This window comes from Enhydra lutris, unplaced genomic scaffold, assembly GCF_002288905.1.
Source record: "Enhydra lutris kenyoni isolate GAN:26980312 unplaced genomic scaffold, ASM228890v2 scaffoldscaffold1, whole genome shotgun sequence".
NCBI lineage: Eukaryota > Metazoa > Chordata > Mammalia > Carnivora > Mustelidae > Enhydra > Enhydra lutris.
The window spans coordinates 73,625,325-73,638,270 of NW_019154085.1; positions in this window are offsets into that span (position 1 = coordinate 73,625,325).

Sequence of the window (12,946 nt, forward strand, 5' to 3'; positions counted from 1 at the left end):
TCCAAAAGGATTCTTAGAAACAAGGAGACCTATGATTGAGTCCCCTGGAGATAAGCTTACACCCTGTTTCTTGTGCTTCCATTGTGCTGGTTCATGCCTGACACATGATAGGTGGTAATCAATGTTTATTGAATAAACAATGACCTTTGGTCTGATATGGAACTCTAGAGTTTTCTAGTAAAGAACCATGTAACATTCTTAAGTTCATTGTTGGAGCTTCTGTTGCAGTTGCTTTGCAATAGCAGAAATCACTACAGGTTTGTGAGCCCATGGCCATGGCCAAATGCAGAGCCAGTACTTCCCAACTCCCCGCCTCCTGCTTGTTGTCAAAAACACACCACACATTGTAGCAATCATATTGCCAAAGCTTTATGGCGTCCATAAATTGAAAATTACTGCCTCTGGCAGTTATGGGCCTATGTCAACACCAGATCATGTTGACTCTCTGGAATGTGTTTGTGAATGCACCATGCCAGCCTTGGAAGCTGTTGACATCAGAGGCTCTAAGTTAATTAGATGTGGCCCCAGAGCATTGTGGGTTTTGCTATCTAGGAGGATTTTAATTTTTTTTCCTGAAATTCCTCTCTCCTTTGATTTGATCCCAGGGCAGGAGCTGTCTTGGCTGCCATGTTTGGCAGACAAGATCAGTTTAGAGGAGGAGACCACCTCACAGAACAAGTGATAATGATGTCTGTGAACTGCTTCCCTTTCTTCCCCTTTGGCAGATCGCAGTATGAATGGCTGGAGGTAGTGGGAAACGGTGCTGGTCATGACTTCCGCTGTGAAGGAGAGACACAGTCTGCACAGTCTGTGTGTTCTGAGCAGGTTTTGTCTGACTATGCCAGGGCAACCATCTGGACATGATGTTCATGAGACCAGTGTTGGGTCTTCATTCTAGCAGCAGTGCACGCTGTGAGCTCCCTGCCCTGTGTGCCTCTGTGCATGTGTGTAGGGAGAGAGTTCCTGAGAGGACACCCCAGCTCTTTGAAGGTCCTCTTGCTGCCTTATTTTTCCTCTCTGCTCTAACATCCTCGTCACTCACAAAAGTAAAAAGAGTCCCCACTAGTTAGAATATGTTTCAGTGTGTGTGTGTGTGTGTGTGTGTGTGTGTGTGTGTGTCTGTGTGTATAGTTTCTATTCTGGAAAAATCAAGAATGGAAGAAAGACCCTGGCCAGTTCTGTCAAGCTTCAAAGAAAATGTCTGCCTGTGACACCATCAAGACTTGGGTCGTTCTCACATTACCAGAGCCCTGACGCAGGGCATCACCCTAAACTGACAGACTGCCACAAGGGCCTAAGCTGGCAGGACCCAGACAGAGTAACAGAAAGAAGTGGGTCTCTTAGGAAGTGGGAAGTGAAGCCACAAGGTCAGGGAGAGCCCCACAGAGTTGTTTCCTGCCAACTAATTTCCCTGCTTCAGTCCGTATTCATTGAGCTCCATGTGCAGAGCACTGAGTAAGACCCAGAAGGAAACAGAAACCCATTTCTGCCTTCAGGGAGTTTACATTCTAATGGTGGAAAAGACACACTCCTATGCAAAGGCAAGGAAATGGGAATGAGGAGGTGTGATGGGGTAATGGGGAGCAGGTGAGGAAAGATGGTGAATGGAGGTGGGGTAGACAAGGCTATAAGGATAGAAGGTACCCAAGGGCTGGAAGTTCTGTCCATTGAATTCACTACTATGAATACCTAGAGTCAGTATTGCCAGTTCACTTCGTGGACTACTACTGAGATGTACGTTGAGGCTAGGGACTGAAGGAGCTTTAATTCCTCAGACAATGTTCTCCAGGTATGTGGTGGATTGAGGTGGAATTTTACATGGAGTTGAGTACTCCTGGCATTGATATGCAGAGTGATTGAAGAGGGCTGGCTTTTAGGCCACTGTCCTAATTAAATAAATGCTAATCCAAGCCTGAGGTACTAAGGGACTCAACTCTGTTAGAGTTCAGAAAGGGGGTTCAGTAGGAGAGGCAACGAGGGTTTCAGGAGCAAGCTCACTAATGCAAGTTGCAGAACTCTCAGGAGACCCCCTGTGCTATCGCCCTCCTTCTGTGAGACTGCTCTGTGGTCATGCCTTCTGGAGCAGACCTAACCTTGCCCCCTGCTGCCGCCGTTAGCCATAGATAGAGATTTCACTGTCCATTTTTGTGAGACATTTCACATTTTACCACTGTTCTCAAGAATGTCCCGCAGAAATGACTGCTGCTTTAACCGAAGCTCATTTATGAGTTCATTCATTCTTTCACTTCTACTGTTATCTACAGGTATATACTTTGTGCTTCACCCTCCTCTGGCCTAAGCACTCATCAATAAATCAGAACTCCTGCCTGCCCTCTACGACCTTAACAATTAAGTAGGGTCAAACATAAACATGCATGCGAGTAATAAAGGGCTAAACATCTGCAAAAGGCCTAGTGAGTGCCGAAAGGAGGACGTCCGCCGGCTCCACATTGAGGTGTGAGGCCAGGAGCATCTTAAAAGCACAAGTGACAGGGCACCTGGGTGGCTCAGTCGGTTGAGCATCTACTTTTGGCTCAATTCATGATCTCAGGGTCCTGGGATTGAGCCCTACGTCGGGCTCTCTCCTTAGTGGGGAGTCTGCTTCTCCTTCTTACTCTCCTCCTGTTCTTTCTCTCTCTCAAAAATAAATAAATAAATAAAATCTTTAAAAAAAAAAAAAGCAGAAGTGACAACTGAGTTTTTCTTTAAAGTGTTCACCAGCTGGGCAAAAAGGAGTTAGAGGATGTTCTAGCAGAGAGCAAAGTGTGCAAAAGCTTTGAGGAGAAACCGCTGACACGGGCTTTGAAACTGGGTTCTAAATCCCCTTGGGTGGCAGAGTGGGGTATGGTGGGCTTCGGATCCTAGATGTCAGCAGATCGCTATGGCCTGATTCACTGTGCATGTGATTGAAAACAATATATTTATATCAAAGCAAATAAGACTATTTTGAGGCAGAATGCAAAAATACCAAAATTCATCCTAAAAAAAAAAAAAAAGACTACAAAGTGATGTCAAGGTTTATGCAGACTCGTTCACAGTTTACCCCTTGTCTTAGTTCTGGCTGCCATTACATAATCCCATGGACTAGGTGGCTTAAATAACAGAAACTTCTTTCTCACAATTCTGGAGGCTAGAAGTCCCAGATCAAAGTCTGACAGGGTGGATTTCTGTTGAGAGCTCTCTTCCTGGCTTGCAGACTGCCTCCTTTCACTGTGATCTCACATGACAGAGTTCTGGTCTCGCTCACCTTACAAGGACACCAATCCTATTATATTAGGGTCCTACCCTTATTTATTACCTCCTTCCTCCACATACAGTCATACAGGGGATTGGGGCTTCAACATATGGATTTTGAAGGCCACGATTCTGTCCCTCAAAATCTAGGCAGTGGGAGAAGGTAGCTCTTTTATATCTACCTCTTCAAAACAAACAACTAGCCAGCACTAGTGGTGCTTCAAGAAACTTCATGTGAAGGTTGTAAAGAAAGGAGAAACTAGCAAGAAGTCTGAAGAAGTAAGCTGGAGACTAATCAAGGGGCCCTGTGTGGTGTGTGTGTGTGCCAAGGCTTTCCCGAATGCAATGGAGCCCCTGAGAGGGAGAGACATGAACAGACTTGGGTTCCCAAGAGCTCCCTCTGCCTGCAGCCTGGGAGAGTATTGGAAGGAGCATCCTGGAGGGAAGGCTATGAGTTAGAAGGCTATGGTCCTGGGCAAATAAAAGGCTGGAAGCCCGAAAACTTGTGTAGAGATGAGAAATGTTCAGGGTATAAAATGAAAGAAATCGGTGCCCAATTTGATTTGAGGGAAAGAGGAAAGAAAATGAAGGCATCTAGATATCTCCCAAGTTTCTTATTTGGGTGAATGAACTATTCAGATTTTCAAGGAAGTAGAAACAGTTCTAAGACTCCCTTGGCAAGGTCTACTGAACTCGCCAATAGTAATCAGTTCCTCTTCTGTCTTTGACTCCCTTAACTCTTCTACCATTTTTCTCATGGTAAAAATGCAGTTGGTGGCAAGGTAGAGCAAGTGCAGAGTGAAGAGAAAGGGATTCTGTGAGTTTGAGTGATGGACCTGTTGCTTTTGGCCTCCCAGTAGTTGGCTAACTTCTTCCTAGCAGAACCCTTATTTCCCTTTGGGTATAAGCCCTCCCCTGTGCTCTGAGATGTCTTGGTAGGTCTCTTCATTAGGGCTTGTCTCACAAGTGAGCTCCTTGTCAATCAAATGAGGTTTTGTTTGGGTCACCTGATCCAAGTATAGCCAGTCACAGTCACCAGGAATGGTGAACAGCTTGAAGGTGGCCCAGAAATGTTCTGGGGGCACTGAGGTGGCTCAGTGGGTTAAGCATCTGACTCTTGATTTCAGTTCAAGTCATGATCTCAGGGTCATGAGATGGAGCCCCATATTGAGCTCTGTGCTCAGCGGGGAGTCTGCTCGAGATTCTCTCTCCCTCTCTCTTTGCCTCTCCCCCCTCTGGAATAAATCAATAAATTAAAGAAGTATTCTGAAGAAATTAATATGTTCTTATGGGTTGTTACCTTGATCCCAAGACCTTCCCTTTTTCCTTTTTCCTTTCTAAGACTAAGCTAATCACCCTCTTTTGTTTTGTGAGCTACCCTGTATCCTTTCAGCAAGTTCCTTTTTTAAAACTCAAACATACTTTGTTTCTGTTGCTTGCAACTAAGGAGCCCTAGCTGAAGCTCGGAGGGTAGCAGGCAAGGCCCTATACAACTTTCTCTGTTCATTCTGCCTTGTGTTGCTAAAGGAGACCTGAGACGACTCCTGCTGCCCCATTATGACCATCTCAGGCTCTGTACAGGCCCCTCTGCCCATCTGTGGTAGGGAGTTTGGGACGTACACTGCATTCTAAGCCATTTCCTCTCCACTGCGGTCTTAACTGACAGCCCTTATGGGAATTACTTCAGCTGTCTTGCCCAGCTGTCAAACTGTAAGGAGGAGGGAGTCATAAACCAGGGGACAGTGGAAGACCATCCACAGGCCTCTCCCAGTGAGAACATGGAAAGGACAGCAGAGGCTCTGACCACTAAAGAGAAAGTAAAATGGAGAGCCATAAAGAGAGGGGCCGACAGATGGAGGTGGCCCCGGGTGAGCTTTGCCAAGGCGACATTAGCTTTCTCCACATTTTTTAAAGTTACTGTTTTGCAGGTTCTGCTGCCAGAACTTTCTGAAATGCTAGGCCTGGGTGCCAGGGCAAGCTGGAAAGCCAGACAGTGTGGGCTGTGAGTGCCAGAAGATCACAAACACAGGCACTAATAGCAGCTTGCCTGAGATCTCACTGCCCTTTTTCCCTGCCAGATTGATGTGACCATCAAGGTAACCTTCCAGGCTTCGTGGCCCAGGTGGTGTACCCAGAAAGGCAGACCCAGCTGGGATCCCTGAAATTGACCTGGGGCAATGGTTTGGGGGCTCTAATGAGTGGCCTTCCTTGTCACATTCAGGCAGGTCTGAACCACCTGGGAACTTCAGCTCTCAGTGTCTCCAGCAGCCAGGAGTGATTGCAGAACATCTGTTGGGAGTGGGATCGGGACTCACTTCTGTCTCTTTAAGCCTTTGAGCTTCTTCCCTCCCTATCCACAGCCCGCCAGATGTTTGTGTTCTGTTTCTGCAAAGAAATATTAAAGGCAGCAATACCAATAGCATTAGAATTGCCCAGGGCAGGCACCTGCTACCTATCCCATATGCATGCCTGGTCTAAAAAATCAGGCAACTGACAGCTGTAAATGTCAATCGATTTTATCATTAATTGACCAAGTACTGTGTTCCAAACATTATCCTAGGTGCCATCAGGAAGGCCCTTGAGGAACTTGGTTGCCTTTCTAGTGAGGGCCAAAGACGAGATTATAGATAACTGACCTCAAGGCCTAAAGCTCAGCTCGGGTTCAGCTCAGAACACAGAAGTCGTGGTGGGGAAGGGCCAATTCTAGATTCTCTGCACTTGGTAGTGAGATGTCCAGTTTGTGCTGTTAGAGTATTGCCTGTGCCACTCTTTGGCACTTATTACACACCTCCTTGCATGGTCAGTTCCCCTTGTAAGTGTGTGGGTGTCTCGCTGTTTACAAGGGAGGGCAAGGAGAGACTCATCTTTGATCTCATATCTTAAAAAGTGCACCATGGTTAATAGACTGGTTGGCTGGGGAAACTTCAACGTTCAAGGCATGGCTGGTCAGCTGTCACATCATCTAACATGTGGGCTTATCCATCCCCTGCGGTTTTAGCCAGTACTGCTTAAGCATGTCTGCACAAGACAAAAACCATATGAAATCCCAACTAGTCTTGTGTTTTATACAGAGAGGAATCAAACATATCCCCAGTTGGAGTACAAACAGTGTATCTTCTCTTTACTTGATACACATACGTTATAAGAGGGATTTTTAGCAGTGGTGAGAGATTTGGTTAACCAAGGTTAGTGGTCCCATCATAAAGATGAAAACCAAGCTGTGAAAACGGACGTTAGCATGGCAGTCTACCCACTCAGAACCACTAGGCTTTGTGTAGCTTAATTCTTACAACTGCCCTGTGAAGGAGGTGATGTCCTCCTCCCTCTGCTGTTTGTGAAGCCGAGACTCAAAGTAGTCAAGGAGCCTCATCAGCTGTAGGTCTATTGAGTGAAGGAATCGGGATACGAATGCCTGTGTGTCTCATTCCTTCAGGGAGAAAAGTTGAGCTGTTCTACACTCCCAGTACCACAGATCTCAGTGTGTGTGTGGGGGGGGGCGGAGAGACTTCCAGATAGATACCAGTTCTCCTCTCCCATCAGGCCTTTGGGTTGGTTAAGATCTTTGTTCCTGTGTGGCATGGGGTAGTAGAGAATGGGCATATTGGAATGGGTGGTGCAAAAGGTTAGGGGTTAGGGTTGGGGTTAGGGTTAGGGTTAGGGTTAACCTAACCCTAACCCTAACCCCAACCCCAACCCCAACCCTAACCCTACCCCTAAGGTCTGTCCCTGCTGGGAACAAATCTGTGAACCTAGCTGCTTGGCCAGCAGGATGTCAAGATAGGGACTGTGCAGGGAGCCAGGGAGGAGTTGGGAGCTTGCCTTTGAGAAGGGCAATGTTAAGGAGACCATGAAGTCAGCCTTGGTTGGGCTTCCCACTCTGAGGTCTCAGAGGCCAGTTGAGATTCTAGGGATTTCCATGGCTTGTTGCAACCTGGAAGAGACCAGTTGGGTGCACATCAGCATCTTCCCTCGGTTAGCTCTTCCTTCAGCCCCTTCCCCACCCTACTGTGGAGCTCAATGCAAGGACTGAAGCAGAGCTCCAGCTCAGGAATGTGGTCAGACTCCATTCCTCCACACTAACTGCCTAGGAATGGAAGTGATCTTTGTTCCAGTAGCCCAGAAGTTGTTTGCTGAAGTGATTAATAGGAATCTGATGTCAGGGCTTTAGAATATCTGTACTTGATATGCACAGGACTGAATAAATAGCATATGAATCATTTTCCTTAATTAAAGTCACCTGGCCTGAACACTGTTCGAAAAAAATGTTTTAGGTCTCAGTGAGAATGTACGTATAGAATTATCCTATAACTCAGCCTCATTTCAGTTAAATTAGTGAGATTTTAGAGGTATGTGCTTAGGTTGTCAATGAAAAAACAAACCTGCTTCTTCTCTTCCCAGGCCCATTGGTTTGGGATTTCCGGATGACGTAGTCACGTGGAGGTCAGTGCTCACATGCTCCTACTTGACTGACAGGGCACAAAAACCAGAAAGTGGGACTAATTGGGAAATAAGAGCAAGGTCTGTGTATATTTTAGCTTCATGATCATTTCAGGACCATATCAAAGCATACAGTGTATGTCATTCATTTATTTATTCATTCAAAAGTCATTTATTATTTCATTTAAAACCACTTAAAAATAGTTTCTATTATTTATAGTATGTATTGTGTTGGTATACCAAAGTACAAAAGTGCATCCATAATATGAACTCCTTACTGTTTTTTTTTTTTTAAGGATATACATTTTCTAAATAAGTTTATACTGATGTGGAAACATTTCTGGAAGAATACTTCAGAAACTGTCAACAGTATCCCTCTGGGGAGGGAGTGGGATAGGTAGCTGTTCAGAAAGGAGACATTTATGTTTTATACATTTTATATTTTATATCCTCTTACATATTTACGTTTTATGCTTTCCTGTACTCTCTGAGTTTGGTTAAATATCCTTTCATCTCTAGTGCCTGATACCACTTGTCTCAGTAAAATTGTCACTGGTTTATATGATGAAATTTACAATAAGATGGAGCAATTTTTTTTTTTTTTTCTAAGAGAGAGAGAGAAAGAGAGGGGCAGGGAGGGGCAAAGGGAGAGAGAGAAAGAGAATCTCAAGCAAATTGGACACCCATCATGGAGCTCTACATGGGGCTCAACCCCACAACCCCGAGATCATGAGGTGAGATGAAGTCAACAGCCAGATGCTTCATCGACTGAGCCACCCAGATGCCCAGAAATGGAGCAATTTTTAATCGCATTCTACAATTATCACTATGAATTCTGGATCCCATATTAGAGGAACATATTTGCATATCAATATATTAGGGGGACCAGGCAGGTCAGATGTGCTTATGATATGTGAACAAAACAAAATAATGCAGGGGGGCACCTGGGTGGCTGAGTTGATTAAGCAACTGCCTTTGGCTCAGGTCATGGTCCTGGAATCCCAGGATCGAGTCTCAGGATCGAGTCCTGCATTAGGCTCCTCTCTTAGCGGAGAGCCTGCTTCTCTCTCTGACCCTCTCCCCTCTCATGCTCTCCCTCTCTCATTCTCCCTCTCTCTCTAAAGTAAATAAATAAACCTTTAAAAAACAAAAACAAAGGGGCACCTGGGTGGCTCAGTGGGTTAAGCCTCTGCCTTCGGCTCGGGTCATGATCTCAGGGTCCTGGGATCGAGCCCAACATCGGGCTCTCTGCTCAGCGGGGAGCCTGCTTCCCCCCGCCTCTGCCTGCCTCTCTGCCTACTTGTGATCTCTCTCTCTGTCAAATAAATAAATAAGATCTTTAAAAAAACAGAAACAAAAACAAAGCAGGGACGTGACATACAAGAGTAGCTTGGTTTCCCTTATCAGTGACAAGGAGTCTTTAAAAACTCTACATCCTAGACTACTAGTGGTGCTGGAAACCTTTTTTCCTTTCTGGATAGTCTTTGCTAGCTGTCTTCCTAGCTAGACAGATGTGGGGTCCTGAGCTTTTTCATTCTCTCCATTCTTTACTCGTCCTGAAACAGTGAAGACCCATAGGACAGGTGGAGGCATGCAGGGTTGCTCAAGTTCAGTGCAGTGGGCACTTCCTTAGTTTTGTCTAAGAATTTGTATCAGGCTCAGGGAGCCTGGGTGGCTTAGTTGGCGGAACAACTGAGTCTTGGTTTCAGCTGCAGTCATGATCTGAGGGTCCCAGGATTGAGCCCTGTGCTCAGTGGAGAGTCTGCTTATCCCTCTCTTTCTGCTCCTCCCCCTCACTTGTGAGCTCTCTTGCTCTCATTATTAAATAAATAAATAAATAATTTAAGGAAGGTTTGTATCAGGCTTTATCCCTGAGAATCTCGGCCCAGAAGAAGCCAATCATTTTCAGAAGAGGACCTACAACCTCGGTCCTTCCCGTGGTCTTCACCATGCCTCATTCCCAGAGGCTCTTTCCCTTCTCCCCAAAGTAAAATGTGTGTCCAGCCAAGACAAGTATGGGGTTGGATAGGAGTTCAGCAACTGGAAGTCACCTGCGAAAGCACAAGGACACACTCCTTGAGAGCTGTCATTATTTGCTGGTGGTGTGGGCTCAAGAGCAGGACATTTGAATCCAAACTCTACCAGCTATGAGACCTTGGGTAACTTATGTACTTAAGCTCTCTGAGTCTTAGTTTCTTCGTCTGCAAAATGGGAATTAAAATACCTGCCTTGCAAGGTTATTGTGATGATTTGCAGTAATTAATCCACAGTGATATGATGTATCATTCATCCATCAAACAGTACCTGTTTATTATGCATTAAACAGTGTGCTAGGCACCAAGAGAGATTTCAAATATTAATAAAACATGGCCCTTGCCCTGCAGGGATTCACGTCTAGAAGAGGAGATGAAAAATTTAACAAATACATTAAATCAGGGTGATAAATGCAATAATAAAATACATACCAAGCTCACTTGTGTTACAAAAATAAGAGAGAAATTCAGAATTTAGAAACAGGTAATTTACTGTAACAAATAATGTTTTGATAAGAAAGATGATTTCTTTACCGAGAATCGCTGATTATTTATTTATTTATTTATTTAACAACTCAGATGTTTCATATGGGCAGAAAATTAAGGGAGACTCCCCGTCCCTTTTCTCATTCCCATTGCTTCTGCCTTGGTTCAAGTTAGCATTTCTCATAGGTGGTAACCTGCAGTCTCCTAACTGACCTTTTTACCTCCAGATTTTCCCAGCACCAATCCATTTTTTGTTAATTGCTTGGTGACACTAGTAACAATCTCTCATACCCATGTTTTGTCCATTTACAAACTCTTTTCATAAACGTTGTCTAAAGTGATCTTCACTACAACCAAATGAAGTGTGGGGAGGACAGAAGTGATTATCCTTATTTTAAAGGAAAATGAGGGCCTTATAGGTCAAGTGACTTGTTCCAGGTCATTCAGACTTAGACTCACCCCTTTCTAGGTGAAAATCTAGTACCTTCCTCTCCATGTCTGTTTGACCAAGGCACTGGGCTGTTAAACCATTTTATGGCTTCTTGTTCCTTAACATAGTTGACAACTTTGTTAGTTGTTAGAGCTCAGGAGAAGCATCTGTTTGATCAGAGACTTTTGATGCTCTCAGCCACTCTTGCCAAATGCAAGATTAATTAGAGAGTGTAACGAAAGTCCTCTCCTGTTCCAGAGGCCTCTTGGGTCAAGCCCTGTGGTTGGCATGGGGGATTTTCCTAGCCAGAGGGAGGTTCTGGGTGAAGCACCTGGCTCACAGGATTTTTCCTTGCTCACGCTCTGATAAGGAAGCCTATGAGGGGCAGTTCTGGGGTCCAGAATACAAGTGTCTCCCAGGAACAGCTCTGGTCCAGGAGGGCTGCTGAGCGGTGTCCCGATTCCTTCTTGTCCTGGTGTTAGACTAATTGTCTTCTGAGTAGCACTTGCTTCTGCTTCATTAATCTCATTTATTGCCTCATATGTTCATTCATGCATTTATCCATTCATTGAACATATATGTAGCTACCATATAGGCATTGGCGATGAAAGTAAGCATAAGATGTGGTCCTTGCTGCTTCTTTCTTTCTGTCTTCAGACCTGAACTGGACATATTAGTCCTGTGCCTGCTTCACTGATCCCCACCCTTGTCCTCCAAGGAAATGCCATGCTCACAGCCGTCCTGCCAAGGTGGCTAAATGTGGTACCATCAGCTTCACTGATCCAAGAGGCAAGTTATCATTTAAAAATCCCAGGGAAGGAGTCCAGTTAGTCCCAGTTGGATTCTCTGTCCACGTTTAAAAAATAAGTATACGAGTTAATATGATTGGGCCAAACTGGACACATGTTCCCGCGCTTGTGGCCAGTGGAGCCGAACTCTTTCCAGAAGACAGGAGAAGAGTGCTGAGGAGGTAAATATTTAAAAGATAAAAACAGTGGACCTCTATGGCTTTCCACGGCATGGGGTTAGCTGACATTGCTGCATATCCCCCGCCGTGTGTCCCCCCATCCTGAGGGAGGAGAGTCCTTGAGTCAGCCTTGAAACACTTCGCCTTGAAACCATTCTCCTGGTCTGGTATGTGACCCAGTTATTTCATACCCGTACATCTCCAGAGCTTCGTCTTCGCTTAGGGTAGCTTTGGACCTCCTCCTCAGAACCAGTTACCCCCATAAGGAATCTGACATTAATCCATGCAGGTGGGATTAATACATGCAAAGGAATAGGCAGGCACAGCAAGATGGTGGGTTTCTAACAGGGATGTTTCTAATTAATCATCCTCATGTCTCAGATGGGGAGAGGGCAAAGAGCCACTGAGGGCACGTCAACGCAGGCTTGCTACATGGCTTCCAGTTGACGGCTGGTGCTGTTTTGTGAGAAGCCTGCACCCGGGATTCCACCTCCTTGTCAGTGAGTGTGCAGCTGGGTGGAGTGTTTCTGGGTGTGCAAGTTCACGGGGTCATAACTGAGAATCTCTGTGTCCCTCTGCCACTCACGCAGGCTGGCATCCAGGGATCAGTGGGTCTGTGTGAGAGCCTGCAGTTGGGCCTCAAGGTTTTGCTGGAGCACACATTTGTGTCTACGCGAGCCAAAAACTGACCGCATTCACTCCGACCCAGGCAGACGTGGAAGTAGGTGTGGAAAAATCTGCCTTATGAGCCAGAGTTCTCCCTTGTCCTCGAGCTGCGTGAGGGCCAGGGATGATGGTTGGCTGAGGAGATTCAGCCGGCTCAGAGTTGTTAGCTAACTGAGTGAAGCTGAAGCAAACGGCTAGGGACCTTTTAGCTCTTTTCATCTGATCTTGAGAGAAATTCCTTTACCAGGCTCCTGGCTGAGTAGAAGTGAGGTCAACACTCCAAATTAGGGAGTGTTAAATGGGACTGGCCCCATTTAAACAAGGATGTTTCTTCTTTCCAGGCTACACTCTCTTTTCAGGACTACATCTGCCCCCCAACTGCTAGGCACCACCAGGTGGGCCTAGATGTCTTTCGTTATAGAGGGAACCATATTGCTGTCATGTTTGTCAGGAAGTGCCGAGCTTTTAACCCTCTACTGACAAATGATTGTAGCCTTTCCCATTTTGCTACCACATGGCTGTGTTCAAGTACTTTTCTTGAACTTCACTTCTTCAGAGCACCTTAGCTCTAAGTTCTAGATAGCCAGCTCTGCCAGATTCTATCCACGTCATTTATAAAATACTCCAAGTCAGTCATCAGACATGGACCTTTGCTCAGCCTTTGTTATAATCAGACATCCGGTTCTCTTTAGC